Source organism: Saccostrea cucullata, unplaced genomic scaffold, assembly GCF_032062105.1.
Source record: "Saccostrea cucullata isolate Sc308-1 unplaced genomic scaffold, CSIRO_AGI_Scuc_v1 ctg6118, whole genome shotgun sequence".
Taxonomy (NCBI): Eukaryota; Metazoa; Mollusca; class Bivalvia; order Ostreida; family Ostreidae; genus Saccostrea; species Saccostrea cuccullata.
In genome coordinates, this window is record NW_026938859.1 from 1 (window position 1) to 20,026 (window position 20,026).

A 20,026-nucleotide genomic window follows, 5' to 3' on the forward strand; every position below is an offset into this window, starting at 1 on the left:
ACACAAGTAGACTTCACTAAAATACATAATTCTGTATATCTGTTTTTGATTTCGATGAACGGTGTTGCCGTGGTTACTAAAAATAGAAATTTCCGTAAAATTCTTTCAAAATACTACCCCTCCTAGAGGTTTGGTCTGATTACAATATAACTTGGCACACAAGCAAACTGAACTAAGATACATAATTCAATGTATCTGTTTTTGATTTCGATGAACTGTGTTGCCGTGGTTACTAAAAATAGAAATTTCTGTGAAATTGTTTCAAAATGCTACTCCTCCTACAGTTTTGGTCTGATTTCAATATAACTTGGCACACAAGTAGACTGACACTAAGATACATAATTCTATGTATCTGTTTTTGATTTCGATGAACTGTGTTGCCGTGGTTACTAATCAAAAATAGAAATTTCTGTAAAATTGTTTCAAAATGCTACTCCTCCTACAGTTTTGGTCTGATTTCAATATAACTTGGCACACAAGTAGACTACACTAAGAACATAAAGACACTTTATCAAGGATCATTATTCTATTTATTCTATGTAAAGTTTCAATTCCAAACTGCTTAAGTACTTTTCTCTTCCTTTGCTATAAGTACAAACCAGCAGACCTTCAGTCTCGACAGATACTTCTGGTAAGGTTGTGCATGCCTTAAACTAATAAAATAATCCACATTAACACGAAAATTCAACACATTTTTCTAACGTCTTTAATTTTTCTCTCTTCGTATTTATGTTGACAATCGGAAGTTAGTGCAGCACGAACCCGATCTTAATTAAACGAATGTGAAAAATTCAAAATGCCATTATTCTAGCAGAAATCAATGAAGCGATGCTAAATTCGAACTTGATCTGTAACTCATCAAGATACACTTACATACCAAAATTCACCTAAATATCTGCAAGTGTTTAGAAAAAAAGTGTGGAAAACCAAGTGGGACAGAAGACGGGGACAGGTAGACAGACAGACGGACAGACGCAGAGGAAAAGTAATAGTACCCTCTGGTTTAACAGGTAGGGGACGTATAAGGCATTCAGTATAATAAAACAAATAGTGGCGAGAAAACAGTTGATATTGACACTCCTTTGAATATTTTTAACCATTGACAATAGCCGCTGTCGCGTCGGTTTACAATATATGGTTCTCCCTGGGATGTCAATTTCAACTGTTACCCTCAAAAACAGGCACCGATAGATAATAATTTATTTTATAATATCTCATCATGTAATGTGATAAACAAAAGTAGAAAAATAATATAAAGTAATGTACCTGCTTTGAGTTGTTCTATTCTCTCAATTTTTTGAATGATAATGATAGAGCCAAGTGGGTATGTGTAAAACATGAAACGAGAAAGAAGAAACTATTATAGTAAAAGAATGTAACTATGAAAGTTATAGAAATATAGGGAAAATCCTCTTCTATAGAATGAAAAGGCCACAGTTTAGTTAAATTGATATTGAGGCATCATTAGGTTGTATATTAATCATAAACCTGAAAATTTCAACAAAGTGGGACAGCTTTTACTTTGTATAACACATGCAAAAGAGTGCATTGAAACCCGCACAAGTCTCTCTCTCTCTCTCTCTCTCTCTCTCTCTCTCTCTCTCTCTCTCTCTCTCTCTGACACAATCTCACACACCCTCACACACACAAAATATTGACAGATTTACTTAATACAAATATCAACAGCTGGAAAAACATAATCACCTTGGAAGAGACAAAGTCCCTGAAATATAAATAAAAATATTTTCTGATTGTTAAAACTTTATCAAAGTATAAACAAAACATTAAGTGATATAAACAAATATTTATTTATTACTAGTAATATATGTAGTAAAGAAAACTATTAAACAATGGCAATGATATTCACATATAATATTTCCAGAATTCTAATGTCTAAATCACAAAGAACAAAATATTTAATAATGTTTTTTTTTTTTTAATAAGTTTGCACTGACCCAAAAATATTCGGATAAAAATTTTCATGGAAGGAACCACATGCTTGTACTAGTACTCTGATTTACATGTTCTTGCTCTGGACCGATGAGAATTATCTACAATACTAGAATTAACCTTTGCGATGTGGTTTTTTTTTTTTGTTCATTTGGCCCCCAAGTGGACCACACTGACAAGGGTACCTCAAGCTTTTTGTAAGAATCTTTAAATCTTAAATGTCCGTGCTGTAGAATAGCAAGTAAAATTTGATTTTCCTGTATACTCACATACTGCTTAAGTTCTTTGATAAAACTAGGAAGTAGTAGCTTTGTATCATTTGAAGACATAATATTATTCTAAACCAAAAAAACTGAGTAACCATTTCTTTCAGGAAATACATGTAGTATTGTACGTATTAATAAAAGCTGTGTACATATTTTTGAGTGCGAGAGAGCTAGTTGTTTGGGCTGCATCTGTTATCCAACGAAATGAAATCAAAAGCTAATGCTGTCCCCATTTGTTTAAATCTTAAGGTCATTGGGTATTTTATGCTGAATGTGTCTTTTTCATTTCATTGTTTCTTGTTTCGTGTTTTACACATACCCGAGCCAAGGTATCATTTACGGTATATTTAACAAAATTGCATTTATTTATATGCATCACTAAACAGTACATAATACATTTCAGAAATCTAGATCAAGGTCAGAAACTTGTTTTCTACCACAACAGTTACTGTAATACGATCATTCTGGATTTTTCTTTAGGAAATTTTAATTTGCTTTTGTGAATAAATGCTTCAATTGATTTTGGTATCACGCTAGGGTTGTCCCAAAAAAAACGAACTTTTTTTTAAAATAAATTAAACTGCAAGACAAAATATAATATTATTGTATTTTCATTTGCATGTGGATTGTAATGTTTATAAGGTGTTGAATACAAAATGTCGGAGCACTACTATTTTTCATGCAAGGAACTTTTTTTTTCTATCAGACTACGAAGAAAAATAATAAAATATATATTTAGCGTCTTAATTAGGCCATAAGGAGCTGTTATGTAATATTTAATTGCAAAAGCGCAAAGGTTTCTCGAGATATTGGGTGTAAATTAGGGATGTCAACGAATTTTCGAATATTCATTCGATGAGTTGATATTCGAATATAAATTTATGATTCGAATATTCGTTTTTAGGTATACAAGCATTAACAGAGAGAAAAATCCGTTAAGTTTAATCAGAAATTGAATCCAGTTTGTACAAAATTAAAAGACACTCCTCTTGGATTACCTTAAAGGTGTGAAGAGTGCATCTATTAGAGTAATTTATTTATTTGTTCACTTAATTAGTGTAAAAATAGTTTCCAGTACTAATAATCAGCTTGTATTGTTGTAAGGACCCAGTTTGACAGTAAACACACAGACTTCTTGTTTATGTAAATGTCATTAAAAATCATTAACGGGAAATTATAATTAGCAAAAAGGAATTACTTTTAATATTTCACCGTTAGATAATTATTCTGTTTGATATAAATTTGTAGGAGTTATCAGTGTAGACTTTAGTAAGACGATCAATTAATCTTGAACATACTGAAGAATTTTTTGAATTTTCTAAAATCAATCATTACATTTGGGATGTATACTATTCAATATTTTTTAATATAATATTTAATTGTAGTTTATTTACCGAACTCTACATGGGTTTTTATTCCAGAATAATGGCATGAAACCTATACTGCTTGAAAAAAGAGTTAAGATATATATTTACATGTAATAATGCAAGATGTATTTATTTTATCGAATATTCGAATATATTCGAATACACCTATCGAATATTCGAATATCAACTATTGAAAATTTTGACATCCCTAGTGTAAATGAAATAGTTACAGACAGAAATGCTGCAGAAAGGCTTCTCATAGTATCGTTTAAAAAACGAATATGTTAGAGACAGACAGAATTACAGACAGACTGACAAACGGACAGATACACAGACCGAAGTTAATATTCCAAACTTTCAGTGGATGACAAGAAGGGTTGTTTCCAATAACAGCCTGAAAAGTAAATCCTGACTTTAATATAATTTGTAAATGCTTAAATAATTTAGTCACTTAAAATCAGATTAAAGATAATTTTCGGAAATTGGGAATTCGGAATTGACCGAACAAGCTTTAGCAAATGCTTTCTAATTTCTTGGCTGCTGCCAGAGTACACGGCTGTTAAATAAAGTCAAAAGAAACACTATGGATTTACCCATCTCTTACAACATGTACAATATTATTTTTGTTTTCATATTTTCATCTAAAAGTTTTTTTACTTCATAGATTTTATTTTTGCATTAATGGACTGTACAATAAATCAATTGATCTTCTTGCATAATTATTGATTACAAAGAGCCATAGCTGCCTTACCGACGACTCGGCCTACTCTGATATTTTAAAAGGAAATCACCTGTTTCTATTTATAGATATATGTACAAAACCAAACTACATGTATGATAATCATTTGTGGGACAGTGATTTTCATAGTTGCAAGTTTGTTGCTTGACAATAATTTTACTTGTTCAATACTCTTATTTTAAAAAAGATTGTTTGAAAATTAAAAAAAATAATAATAATAAAACAAGCTAGCAGCTACAGTGTAAGAGTTTTGGGTCATTAAAATACAAGTAGTTTTTTCCCGAGATATATTCAAGGTGTAATGTTGTATCATATATCTTCTACATTATATATCTCTTACATATATTATAAAATAATACAAGAAAACATAGGGAAAATGCACACAGAGAAAAAAATCAAAGCGCAGATTAGAAACACGCACTGTGAGTCTCGAACTCACGATCATTATGTCTTCAATCCAGCTATCAAACCACTACGCTACGAAGTCATGGTAATCAAATGGATAGATTTAAGACAGATTGATGAATCTTGAAATAATTTTAGAAATAAAATTAAATACACATTTTCAATAAGAAGACCACCTTTAACCAAAATTATCTTTATCCATAATTGTCAATGTTCGAATCCCAACATTCCAATATAGCATCCTTCCATGTACGAGGGCTTTTCGGAAATTATTGAGACATTGTGTATATTTTTCTGTCTAATGAACGTCTTTCGGTGAAAATTTGCATATATGTTTGACAAACATTAAGAATTCATAAAAGCAAGATATAATTTACATATATTAAATTTCATGTCTTCAGTGGTATAAAAATGTGTCAATGGTAGGGCTACCCGGAGCAGTCACGAAATCAGATATTAAAAATATGTATCACCAATGTTCAACCACTTGGTGGACCCATACTAAGTACAGAGATAATTCAATTTATGTATCTAATTTTTCAATTTTATTTTTACTTTATGTTAAGCAAGTTTGTTAGAATTCTGATCAGGAATATGGAGATCATTAAAAAAAATAAGCTCGGTATAGGAATCTGATTCCGACGAAAAAATGGATTTTGACGTTAAGGCGGAGCAGCGAGAGACCTAAAATTTTGTGAACCGCTATGTAAAACTTTTTTCCAGACTGAAAAACCTGCTAAAACATTAACAAAAGGGAAAATTGTCGAAGGGTTTGTTATCTCATATGTATGTACTTTTTTATTTAACCAATAATTCAACCAACGTATATAATCAAACGCTCAGGACAACCATCAATTTTTACCGCTACGGAATTAAAAACGTTGACCCTCCCTGCATAAATCGACACTGCATGATACTAAATTATCCTGTATATATGACGTATGGAAAATTTAAACAAGAGTAGCAACAGACTATTTTTTAAAAAGATTCTTTTAAAGTATAGACAGTTTGATTTTTGTAAGGTATGTATGTATATTAACAAAGGAAGGATATTAAATGCTTCCCGATCGATCACATGCGAAAACATCCCCGGCTACCGTGACGTTAAAATGACGTACTGATGCTGCTCCGGGTGGATAGACATATGCATGCTTATGATTTCACCAGAAATTTTCTGCTAATCCTAGAAATTAGAAATTTTGCATGGCTGTTTAATTTATTCTTCGTTTAAGGTGGACAAATTTTCCTGAATTTGTCTCTGTCCTTTATGGAGTTAAAGTAAATGTCTCAATAATTTCCGAACAGCCCTCGTATATATTCAATTTGTATGCATTTCCTCCGTTCATGTAATAAACCATTCTTAACCTCCTGAGCACTCCATCTTATACATATTCATACATTACACAGAAACAATAAATTATGTTGCACTCTGCCACCACTGTGACTTTTTAATAACCCAAACTTTAATTACATAAAATGATAAAATGATGTAAATCGATGTACACATATGACGTCATCGATGGTAGATTTCAATCATAATGACTGTTACAGCATAACAAGATAAATACATTTTATTTTTGTTAATGTTTACACGTTTCTAATCATTTTCTAGAGTTAAGTTACATAGCTTAAGGATGACGTTTACTCAGGTTTCAGAAGTCAGACAGGAAATTTTATAAAGTATAATATGTTAAATCAAAAATTGTTCTAAGTGGATAAAATAACCAAGTTTTAACTCAATATCAATTTAAAAATTTAATATTTTATTATTTTAAGGAAATATACAGGAACAAAAGTCAATGCATGGTAATGCAGAGGAAATTCGAACTAAATTTCCAATTTTTTATTTTGTCAAAATTTTTAATTTTTTGCAATATTAATAACAATGTGAAGGTGACATGTATTTCTAAACAGCATTTTGCAAATTTTATATGTGTTAAAGCTAATAAATTATTTCAAATAATTAAATGCTATGAAATAAAGAAATTCAAAAATGTGAACAAAAACCATTCCAGACAAGATATCTCAATAATTTGATTATTGACCCCATATAATATTAATACCACGAGAATAAGGGCAACAAAAGTAATTTGATTCTATAAATAATTTGGAGTTCTTGTCATTCAGATTTTTGTAATATTCAATTAAAAATGGGAAAAAAATATAAATATGACAGAGGAAATTCGGACTGAAATAATTATCAAGTTTATGGCCCAAAGTCTTATCGTTTCTTTTTATGAAGCATCCCTGTTCCATTGCTATACTATTTCATTATTCAAAGAGTTTTGTCTTGTAATATTTTGTGAGTGAAGAAAAAATTGGTCATAATATGAAAAATTGGGGTATTTTCCGAGAAATACTCAGGGGCCACTAGCATGAAAAGTAGGTCATTGACCTAGTTATTTGGAATTGAAAATTAACACAAGAATCATAGATGTACAATGTTCAGTAGGTGGTTTCTCGTTCTTATCACTGGAATTTTTAGTCTTCTGAGTAAAGGTATACCTTAATACCAATATTACGAAAACCTGATTTCTAAAATTGACGTCATCTTGCCTACTGTGACGTCATAATGCAGCACTGATTTAGCCAAGGTTGAATATTTTGTATGCTTCCTTATTCCCCCTGCGTATGCTCTCAAATAAAATTTTATTTGCAATTCACGCTTCCACATCGTCACGGGTGACGCAGTTGCTATCTCCGCACAGCCAATCAGAATCGCGGAAAAATTGTCAGCCATTAACTCCGACAAAACACAGCTGTCGGATGCTGCGAGGGGACATCGTTAAACGTCTTTTCCGCCATATAGCAGAAAATTGTGAAGTCCCGTGAATAGGATAGATGTAATTATGATACTAGGTACCCGGAAAGAATACGCAAGGTGAGATTTATTCATTTTCTAAGTCCAAATCACGGAAAAACAAGTGTTTACATTGCATAAACAGCTGATCAAGTCATGTCATGTGTAAGACCGAAAAGGACTGTTCTTTAAAAAATAAGTCTTTCAAATATATTTATGTCAAGGTACTGATAATGTAAGTGGAAATTAAAGCGAGCAATATATGAATTGAGTAATATCACGTACAATATGGTGATCTACATACTTTGAACTTAGGCAGTTATATATGTACTCGGACTATACATGAACTTTGTGGACTGTTCAGAGGTGAGATCGGTAAACTGAATATATATTCTCGAAAAAGAGAATGCTGCAAAAATATAGATTGTATATATAAGTGCAGTATATAGCTTTTTGAATCTTAATTGTAGGTCATGACATACTGACTGTACACAACAAGATAGGCAAAATAGTCATCAAGAAAAGCAGGCTACTATCAAGGTGAGTTGTAAGTTTACTGATTTTATGTAAAGGAAAAGTATTTGTTACGAAAAAAAACTTAGTTATAAAGCCAGTATATTATTAAAGTGAAGATATCACTGTACATGTAAAGTGCTTAACTTTGAAAACTTTCAATTTAAAATGAGTAAAATGACACATGAATTGTTATTTTTGGTATATACATTATTAAATTGATACTTATTTAGATTTGGTGAAAAAAATTTAAATAAGGATAGTTCATTGCATATTTGTTTTTAAAAAGCATTAAAAAATTTCAAGTCAAATGTATTATTTATATTTAAAATATTGCATGAATTTAGGATCAATGATGAAGCTCAAAGGAAACACAAGAATCTTCACCTGGGTGTCATAACAGAATGTCCCAGTGAATTTCAACGGGCTACATCTTCGGTTAGTTTGGTAATTTAATTACAAATGATAATGGAGAAAGTATTCTTGACATCAATGTTTTTATGCTGTTAAAGACCCAAGAAAATCAGCACTTGAAGTAATTTTTGAAGCAAATCAATACTTCTGAAATTTCTTTTTTTTTTTTTTAATTCATTAAGCACCCTTCTTAGATTTTGGTAAATTAATTTATTTGTGTTATAGATCTAAACTCTCTTTTTCTTCTTTTTATAGAAACTTTGGATTAATTTTACCAACATCAGCTGTGCAGGTCAAGATTTAGAACATCATTACCAGAGTGAATCTTCAGTCTACAAAGCAGACTAAATAATCTTCTACAATCCAAGCTTGAGAAAAACTTGAGACCCCCTTGCCACTAAGAAAACAACAGATGAAAAAAAAAATACATCAGAATCGTTTGTGTATTATTTATACTACATGTAAGACAAAACATTATTGAAAATTTTTAGACTTTTTGACATCAGAACATTGAAAAAAGAGGTAATACTGAGGATGCTCAGCTAAGGCAAAAGAGGTAATACTGAGGATGCTCAGCTAAGGCACAATTTTGGATTAATGGATGTAGCATTAATGGTGTATCAGTGATTAATCATATACCTGTGTTGACTTTATGTGTATATTATGTTTTAAAAGATAAGTGACTGTGGTTCTGTTGCTGACAGCAGGAGAAGCATCTAATAGCATAATACATGTTTATTTATGTAATATCATGGTATCCACAATATGCTGAATACAGTTTATATAAGTTCATAAATGTGATGAATATCACACTGTCACTGTTTGATTCTGATACATGTATATATAATCCTGAGATAGGTAAAATGATGTTTAAAGTGACATTAAGATGCATTACAATGAGAAAGAAATGTTCCAACACCCAGCCCTTAACATGTGTGTCACTGCCTAGGAAAATTTGATAGAAGGAAAAAATACTTTAACATAAACAAATATATTTTTACAGATCTTAGAAATGCACAGTTCTGTATACCTATACCTTGTCTTTATTTCTTCTGCACAAATTGTTTCTTTACATTGCTTATTTTGTATTTAACATCTGTGATATTGTTTTTAAATACAGCATGTACTTGAGGCAAACATTGAAAATTTTCCCCCCAAGAAAAACCATGGTCAACTTAGCGCGCAGCTGAGGTTGACCATGGCTTTTGAGGGGAAAATATATTCAATGTTACCCTCAACGGCAAGCTGTATTTATAATTAAGGCCCAAAGAAAAAATACTCTTGTTTCCTGTCCCCTGACCAAAAAAATAGGGTAGGTAGGTAGGAAAAAAATTATTTTGAGAAAAAAATTTATTTTCAAATCTCAATGAATGCCGAACATATAGCATATATTAACACGAAAAAAGTATGTGAGCAGTTTAAAAAGCATGTTTGTTAATAAAGATTAAGTAAAAGTATCCTGTACACTTGTAATTTATTAGTTCTGTAATATATTGTAAATATTGTTGGTTGACTTTAATATTTCAGGAAAATAGCCCTCAAAAAATGAAAATGTAAAAAAAACTTTTAGGGTGGGAGGGTAAAATCTAGGGTAGGTCTGGTGACAGAAAACGAGTATATTTCAGTTTGGTGTAATATTATACTGAATGTTCGATACGAAGAAATGTAAACTGAACTGTGCATGCATAAATTCTGCACATGTATATATTTCTTGGAATATCACCCATCAAGCAATGTTTACTGTTGCTACGCTGGAGGGCGTACTTTCATTGTTCAGAGGGAATAGTGTTTTTTTTTAAACAAATCATATTCATTAATTTACGAAAGTATATCATTGATTGACACAGAGTTGTTTTGATTCCTCTTTGAGTATGTCACTGCTGATGAAGAAACCATGTTTGTTCTGCAAGGAAATCCTTTAAACCTAGCAGTTTGAAATACTGAATGTAACTTATTTGTTCAACAGTATGTGAATATTTTCCTTACTCCCTTAAGTTCGTGCTTCACCTTTAGTTTTAGAATAGATGGAGTACACTGAATGTTTTGATCATTAAACATTCTTTCACAATGTAACTTCCAAATATGTAAAACAGTAAAACTAAGAAGGATTTCTGAAATGAATGTCACAAAGTATATGCCTAGAACCATAAACTTAAAAAAAAGTCAAAAATTGAATTTTGAATGAAAATCTTCAGTAATATTCTAAACATGACAAAAACCCTGAAACATCTGAAATTAAAAAAAAATTGTTTTCTGTTTAAATGATCTTAAGGACCCTCTATATAATGCCCCCAAGCAAAATATTAATTGTTAGACATTTAGAAAATGTATTGTATTAAGGTGGAAATTTTGAGTATATCCATTTCATTTTCAGCATAGGGTACCTTGCATAATCCCACAGAAAATAAAGATGATGAATGCAGATGAACAGAAATCACTATTGTTAACTTGTGTGAGAAAAACATGTGCATATTAAATTAAAGTATTCATTTAATTTATCTTGGCCTATTAAAATGTTACAAATGCTTGAGTTTATTACAAATTGAATAAAACACTGTAGATTTCATTCTTTTTAATTTTAGATCTAGGACTAGGGGTATCCAGTATACTCTAATTTCAATTTATACAAATAACACAGAATCAGTGCAGACCTTTTAGTAAGCAGTGTAGAGGTGATTTTAAAGCAAATATTTAAAATAATTAAATAAAAATTTTCAGCTTGTTGAACTCAAAATTATTGTGTGATGAAGTGATGGGTGAATAAATGCTAGTAACACATTAAATAGACTTACATTCATGATTGCAACAACAAAAAAATAATTTTGTCCAACGTCGGTAACAAAGAATTTAATACTGGAGGAAATCTTGGCGGTTAAAATCACTCTTCCTTCCCATTTCTACTTACTAAAATTTTGTGTTTGAAACCTCAATTAAACTTATATGACTTTCGACAAACATTTCTGTAAAAATTTCTGTGCAAACAAGCTCATTGAACTTTTTTTTCCATGCGATTCTGTAAATCGCATCCATGTTGTTTACGTTAGGTTGTCGGAGGCTGCAACCACGTGACTTTCGTTGCCATCGGTGCGCGGAGCGTGGAAGCGTGAATTAAATAAAATTCCTATAACTTGGATGCGATGTCTATTTTAGTATTTTATTTATAAACTGTCTGTACATTCTCCAGACAAGTGATACTGTCGTGTGTTTGTATGCAGATTAATTGAAAAAGTACTCGAAGGGCCCTAATAAATCGATTTATTGCAAGGGCATGCCCTCAATATCTCTTGTCAAGTTTTTACTCATAAACTCAAGAAGCATTAAGATATTTGAAAAGTGCTTCGAACCTCATGAAATCGTGCAAATAAATTGATTATAGCTATATTTAATGTAATTGACCAGCAAAATATTCAACCTTCCGTCCAGCAGATTAAGTTTTAGCAATTAAAAAAGGGAATCTATATAGGTTTGCAGCACTATTCACAAACTACATAGAGTGTTGAAAAGGATTATAAATTAAATAAAGATTTTTAACTTGGTTATGCCCTTGCAATATTGGAATTTAGAGATGACCTCTAAACTGCAAGTATAATTGCTAAAATCAGGTAACGCCGACATCACGTAACAAGTCTAAATAAAAAATCTAAATGTCCCCAACATGTAGATTTCAACCACATTATATTATTTTGATATCAGTGAAGTCCTAAAAAGAATCACCCATCCTAATAAAGTATGTATTTTGTATCTTAAAAAATCGCCGATATTTCCATTTGTAACCTTAACTGTGCTGCGTATAGTCCATGAGCCACTGGGAGTGGTTGGTACCATTTTGGGTGAATAAACTTTAAAGTGATATTTGGTAAGGAATACCCCTAACTAGTTAGATAATGTATGATAGCATCAAATCCGTTGTGTCTTCAATGCTGGAGACACAGTTATTGCCCTTTATTTGCTCATATTAGGTACTTTGAGCTAAATATATTTGCAACCTGCAAAGTATTTGTCACACAGTTGCCAACCGTGATAGAAAGTTCCTCCAGAATTACTCAGAGATATGATGAAAACATTAAAAGAGCATTAACCGAGTTTCTATCCGTGATTCTAACAAAAATTGCATATTTTTACAACTTTTATTGAATAATAACGTGTACCTCATAAATTTGTATGACGAAAAAGATAAGTACCAACCCACATAAACTAGTTTAGTTATTCGTCCGTCGGTGACGACGATGACCACTGTCTCACCTTCGTGGGGGGAGGGGTTGACCTGGACAGTGGGAGCGGAGGTGACTGAATGGTCAGGCGGATCCTCGCACAAGCGAAGGAGTTTTTCGACTAGAGCCACGCCACCTTCTTTGTAAATCTCAGCTGGGATGGAGTATCTGCCAGGTGTTTTGCCAGTTGACAGCAGACTATTTGCATTCTCTATCTCTTCCAACGTAGCAACGGTGTCCATTGACTTGTTGATGGGTACCTGGGATAGTCGGTTGATGGCTTCGTCGTTGATGGTAGAGAGATGGTTCAGAACGCCATTGAAATGTTCCGCCTACCTGTCGAGTATCTTTTCATTCTCTGTGATGAGTGTTAACCCGTCATCACTGAGGAGAGGGGATGAGCCTGATGGAGTTGGCCGTAGACTTCCCCAAGTCTACAGTAAAAGTTCTCTCTGTCCTGAGCGTTGGATCTCGTCAGCTTTGGCATTCAGCCAGGAGTCTTGCATATACCAAAGCTTTTGCTGTACTGTGCTGCGAGCGTTCCTCAGAGCGTTTTTTTCTTTGGCTGTTGAGGTCGGATCATCTATATGAGCCTTGTACATGTAAGCGCGATGTTTGTCCTCTAGAAGCTGCGTGATCTCCTCACGGTTCTCATCAAACCAGTCTTTGTGTTTTTTGTGGAGGGCCAAAGACACCCGAAGGCTGTATTGTACATTGTATTACGAAGTGTACTCCATGCTGCTGCCACGTCGTGGTCATCCAGGACGGTGGATTTCAGGCGTTCTTCTTGGGTGTCAGCAAAGAATTGAGAGGTGGAAGGCAATTTGAGTTTTCCAACGTTGAGACGTTTTGAAGCCTTCGTCCCCTGAGGACGTATCCTGAGTTTGATCCGGATGTTGAGAGTTGAAGTTTAGAGACGATGAGACGGTGATCTGTCAAGCACTCCGCGCCGCACATAGCCCTGATGAACAAACGTACTTTCTGTCTGTCTCTCTTCCTGACAATGACGTAGTCAATTAGATGCCAGTGCTTTGAGCGAGGGTGCATCCATGACGTCTTGTTATAAATGGGAATGCAGAAAACGGTGTTATTGATGAGAAGGCCATGTTCAGTGCAGGTCTGGAGAAGCAACAGACTGTTACTGTTGCACGTGCTTTCTCAGTTCTTCCCAATCACACCTTCCCCGGTGGTGGTGTCACGTTCAGGTCTCGCATTAGAGTCATCAAGAATTACCGTAAACGAGCTTGTCGGTGTTGGGGGCGACGTTGATGACATTGTGCAGGTTCTCATAGAACTTGTTTTAGCCTCCTCTGGGTTAGTCAGGGTAGGAACATATGCGCTGACAATAGTGGCGAACTTTCCTCGAGTAAGGGGGTCTCTTCGAAATCAGGCGGTCGTTCACTCCTTTGGGTACGCCAACTAGCTTGCAAGAAAGTGTCATCTTTATAGCAAAGCCTAGCTACGCTAGCTTCTCGTCTCTCCTTGGCTCCTTGTCCACTCCAAAAGAAGGTGTAGCCAGCGCCTCTTTCACACAGTTCATCTTCTCCACACCTCCTAACCTCATTAGCATAAATCGGAAGAATTCGGAGATAAACGTAATAAAATATGAACAAAATCCGTAAACGTCCGAATAGCTTTCCTCGCGAGAATTCAGCGAGACCAACATGGTAGAGGTGAAAATCGAGAGAGAAATTCAACATGAAAAAAGAGGTAAAACTTAATGTTATCTCGATTTATAAAATTTGTAAATTGCAAAAAGTTGAAAAACAAACGTTTCTTTACCTGAAAAGTGAAAGTAGGTTTGCAGTTTCTTATTCTGTCAAGTGCTATTGCACTTTAAAGTGTCAAAACAGCACCTCTCGATTTTGTAAACATGTTTCCACGTGGAAGGGAGTAGTGTGTCGGTCAAGATTAACCCACATACATTGATTTAGTAAACAAAAACACTCGTAAGTAGAATTACATTTATTTTTTCGATTATCTGTGGCACAAAATGGCTAAATAATTTAGGGCATGTTTGTCAAATGTTGTTAATAGCATGTCTTAAATTGAAGAGAAAATGCAGGTGTGCTATAGTTCGTTCCTACACTTGTAAGGTAGTCTACTATGCATGCATATGCAGAGTTGCGCGTATAAAAGTCATTATTCTTACTTATCAATACCCAGTGATTTGTGAGAACCATATGTGTGTTTTCAAATACCAAAATTTAATTCTATCCGTACTCGTGTGTATGCACAAGGAGTTCTTCCGAATTTCCTCTACACATGTACATGTGTACCTGGATAAAGGATTAAAGGTTTGTTTACATTTGTTTGCAGTTTTGATAGTGTCAGCTGTTTATATCAATCATGCAGATTGCACTAGAGCCTACTGATCAAAATATGGTTGTTTTTTTTCTAATTTAATATCACAGAATTTATGATCAGATGATGTCAATGCAGTTCTCACATTATACTTATTATGACTGTGTCCATGTTTTGCTATGAGAAACCCCATATATGTGGCGTATCAAAAAGTAAAATAGAAGATGCACAATTGCAATATGTAATATAGATTATGTGAAAGTTGTCAAATGTCACTCAGTGGCATGAGAGGAATTAGCGGATAAGAGATAGATACACCAAATCATAACAGACGGACGGACATACCGATTACTTAATATACCCTCCCGCTTTTCAAGCTGGGGGTATAATAAATTACATGCATGCATGCATCAATCTGTGTAATGAAAAGATATTGCTAAAATTAAGATAATTTACATTGTGTTAAATGAAAAGTAATTTTCTTTTTTGTTTGTCTACTGCAGGTTAGAGTACATTTTGAACAGCCATCTCCAGGTATGACAAAAATAACACAATTGACCCTACATGTATAAGGTAATAAACATTATTGAATTTACAAAATGTATATAATAAAGCACAAATGTAAAAATCACTGTAGGCCCAGGCTAGAAATAGTTTTCTTTCACTGCTCACTTAGGCTTTTTACTGGTCAGCCCATCATAATATTGAGACTGTCCCACTAGGCTACTAGATTTTAATAAAAAGAGACTGACCCAAAATCATAATAATAATAATCCATGATAAATGTAATAGTTATATTTTGTTTATTTCATGTGATACACAGTTGGACAAATAATTAATTAATGTAAACAAAACAGGATTCCTAAATGACAGAACTTTGAACCAACCCTGTCAAGTTACTAGCCCAACTGTAATTGTATTTTGTTATACATAGACCTGACCCAAAAGACAGATGCTCCCTACCATGTACTACTCTAGATTAAAAAAAAATCACTGACCCCAGTCATGTGGGCCTTCAATTATTTTTTAGCCTTGCATTGTAAAGTCATTTTTTGTTTGTTTTTTTTAATGATATGCACCATCCCACACAAATTATACACACAAGAAATTTTTTTTTCACTTTTAAAATATGGGCTTTACTGATCTTTACATGTATACAATGTATGTCTTTTCTTTTGAAGAATGACATTGTTGATTGAATTTAAAAATGGTCTTCATTATGTATGCGTTTGATACTGTATTTAATGCACAAAAATTATTATTTCATTAAAATAAACAAAAAAAGCAGATATAAAAAAAGAAAATCAATTCAATTCAATTATAATGTGCAATAAATGTTTCTTGCAGGATATACTCTGAAGACAGCGATGTGCAAGTTCAAGGTTTGACTGTTGTGAGTATTTTATATGTAATTGTAAGGATAATTTTTTAACATTTAACAGGCAACTTATTATTCAATTATTATCATCCTGATCATGCTGATTGGAATAAACAAAGAAAAAATATTTAGGATGTCCAATTACTCCAATATCTTCATGTACATGTATATCAATGTATAAAAGAATCCTGTGTAAAGTTATATACAGTTAGAGAGAGAGAGAGAGAGAGAGAGAGAGAATGTTGATAAAAGGGTCAATATAATTGAAAATCATACATCAGTGATTTTTGTTTTTGTTTAATTCTCAAAAGATTTAATCACATTCTGTTCTACTTTCAGCAGATACTTTAATAATAAAGAATGGGTGAAAAAATTCTCACGTCATGCTGCATAACAGTACATGTAAGTTCAAAGGCAGAAGAAAATCCATTAAAAGAGAATTTATAAATGCAGTTCAATGATTGTCAGCTGTTTCAGCAAACAATTTAATGAACTGAAAATTATGCTGATACATAAATCAGCATATTATGCAAACTGTAAATGACTGCATTACATATTTTTCTGATTTGCATGTAGTGCATTGATATTTCATTCAGTTTTTTTTTTCCACATAATTGCAAATGCTTGTATTTAATTTGAATTAATTAAATTAAGAGGATTGTATTAACTTATTAATCATATTTGTAGTTCAGCTGTAACAAAACAAATTATCTGATGAAAGCTTCAACCACAAGAATCTAGGAAAGGATGTCAAGTCCAAAGAGAAGGTATGTTGATTACTGGTGATGATATGTTATTGATGTAAATAAAGTACAGCAATAAAATAGAGAGAACAATAGAAATCCGTAGACAGAAAATAAAATCTTAATTCTTTTCAAAAATAGGCAGGTCATGATTAGTCACTCTGAGATAGTGAAGAGCAGATTTAAAATTTGTTCAGATCATATAGCTATAGGGTAGTGTGGGTCCACAGTGGGGGATCAAAGTTTTATTCTGGAATATTTAAGGCTGAAGCCTTTTATTATGAAATCTATTCAAGATTATCAGGTCATGATAAATAATATTTTTTGAATGAATACATCCTAGTACAGAATCCCAGAATCAAGGGTTATGGATGTAGTACAGAATCCCAGAATCAAGGGTTATGGATGTGCGATAATTAGAAACAGAATGTTTATCTTCAAGTTGAAAGTCCTGTGTAAATATTGGAAAATCATTTTGTTTATTTCTTGGCATTTAAGTTAAGTAGAGATTAAAATAATATAAGTTTTCATAATTTAAAGTCCTATTTTATGGAGACTTTAGTTGATATCTATGTAAGGTCAAAAAGGGTACAATTTTCAGAAAGAAAGCAATATTTTGGGGTTATAGAAAAGGGGCATAACTCTCATCATGATAGTAAATGATGGATGTCAGATAATGTGAAAAACGTGTACTGTTGGAAAACAAGTGAATACAGTGCAGTCTAAATAAGTACAGTTAAACAACAGTATCTTAAAATCAAACAACTTTGACTACCTAGGGTATGTTGATGTTCATGACAGTATTACAAATTGGATGAATGATTTGCACTTGGAATTGCATATATATGATTTACTTTTGTTAATATAATCTGCTCATTTTATGCATATATCTTTCTCATGCAGATTATTAATGAACAATGATAGATAAAATTAGCAACTGTAAATGGCATACATGTATATGAATTTTATATACCCTGTTTAGAGTTGAACTTTCAGTGTATATCTTTGACACCGAGTGATATCTTGAACACATTGAGATATCAAAGTCATTTTAAAGTCCCTTGAACAACATTTTTTGTTTTATATATCTTACCCTGAATCTCTTGGATATCTCAGTTTTTTTTTTCAGCAGTCCCATAAGCATTTCAAGATAACAAGTGTGACTTTATTTTATTGATTCAATTAATTTATGATGAATTATAAAAATATCAATCATATACTTTCATGTTAATGCATTAACATTTTATATTTTTCAGACCATATAACAAATGGTTGCTGAATTCATGAAGACTAGCTGGGATGATACAGTACTTTTCTACTCTTATAAACCATATCTAAACATCATTTGAGGATCCCTTTCTCAGAAAAAAAGAATCTGCATATTCAAAGACTCTATAGTTTATTGTTTATTTGTACGTTGTTTAACATTCTTTTTGAGAATTTTTCACTCATATGGGGATGCCAACATTTGCCGGTGGAGAGCTGCAAATTTTGTCCTTTACTTGGCACACATAGCTAATTGAGCAATCAGGAATCTTTTTGGTGCTAGCACCTACTGCAACACAGGACCTCTGTATATACAGTTTCATTTCTATGTCCGACTGGGGGATTTCGAACCAGCAATTTAAGGATCAACTCCTTACTCATGGCTCTCGAGCAGACGCTCTTGCCACTGTGCCATGCAGGTGACTTCATAGGTTATAAAATAATAAGATAAGATTTATAACTTAAAACTGAAGTTTTTAATTCAATCACAGTATAGAAAATGTTTGCAAAAAAGGGAGGTAATAGCTACAAGTAGCTCTCTCTGGTATTGCATGCTTAAACTATATGAATTACATATTGTAATTACACATGTATTTTAGAAACACTTGAATATGTTTACTGTGAATTTTATTATAAAGTTGATTATCTTTAAAAAATGGAACTTTAATTTTTTTTAGTAGGAAAAAAATATTTAGAATGTACATGTGCATTAATTTTGTTTATTAAATATAGTCAAAGTTTGGAGATCTTGTGAAAGGTATCTAATTAATAAAATATGTGAAGGGTATCTAAATATTGATTTATAAATTTTTACTTCATTTTTAAACAGCATAATATTTGTTATAACATATGCATGTGATATACAACTTATTTGTTGTTTAACATTCCATTGTCTGTCTACATGTATTGCTTAGTAAATTTCTTGCAAATACAAACATGATTGCATGCTGTTTGTTTACTTTGTCTTTTTTTTCAATATGAGTCATGATATTATAAATGGTGTGCATATCAGTTTAAATTATTTTTGTTGAATTCAGTTAACAGAAAAAATTAATAACTGAATATAATTATGTAGATAGATACCTTCCAGAAATATTTACATGTACTAGTAGCTGCAGATATGTAGCTTATGTGAAATCAGGTATACTTGAAACTCAATTTACCTGTATTTATTAAACAGAAATTTAGTGAACACATTCATATACCTATGCAGTATTTCATACTGAAAATACACTGTGTGTTAATGTTTTACTTAACATAAAAATTGACCAGAAGTGATCTTGATGAAATAAAACATATATCTCACAAGATTTTTTTTCTCCCCCCCCCCCCAATTTTATCACAATTTAAATGTATATAAATTAATAAAAGAAACTGACTATACCATGAAAAAAATCTAGAGTTGTCTTTCCTTGTTTAAAGAAAATATCTGATGCAATGAATGCTCCCTTGGGTTCATGACCCTGAATATTAATAAGGTTGGGAGGTGTGTTCTCTATTCATCCTGGTTTTACTTAGAGCGCGATGTCAATGTTATATCTCGTGAGTTCAAATGCGATCAGTGCTGTGTGTCTCTGGGGTCTGTCTGTAGCGTCTCTGTCGAGAAGCGTTCGAACGTTCCACGATCCATGGTACAGTGGAATGATCCTTGTTTTTTTCTTGTTCTCTTT

The 20,026-nt window shown here is 32.5% G+C and overlaps 1 long non-coding RNA gene across 7 annotated transcripts; it reads left to right on the plus strand.

Moving 5' to 3' along the window:
• The first annotated feature begins 14,267 nt into the window (after positions 1–14,267).
• LOC134251546 (uncharacterized) lies at positions 14,268–19,189 on the plus strand. Of its 7 annotated transcripts, none has more exons than XR_009988770.1 (6): positions 14,268–14,375; positions 15,473–15,542; positions 16,317–16,362; positions 16,687–16,749; positions 17,035–17,114; positions 18,347–19,189. It is a non-coding gene; the product is annotated as an uncharacterized LOC134251546 (long non-coding RNA). The 7 variants fall into 7 exon arrangements; XR_009988775.1 differs by having other exon boundaries at positions 14,297–14,375; positions 15,473–15,503; positions 18,347–19,188; XR_009988773.1 differs by lacking the exon at positions 14,268–14,375 and adding an exon at positions 14,403–14,614 and having other exon boundaries at positions 18,347–19,188.
• Positions 19,190–20,026: the final 837 nt, after the last annotated feature.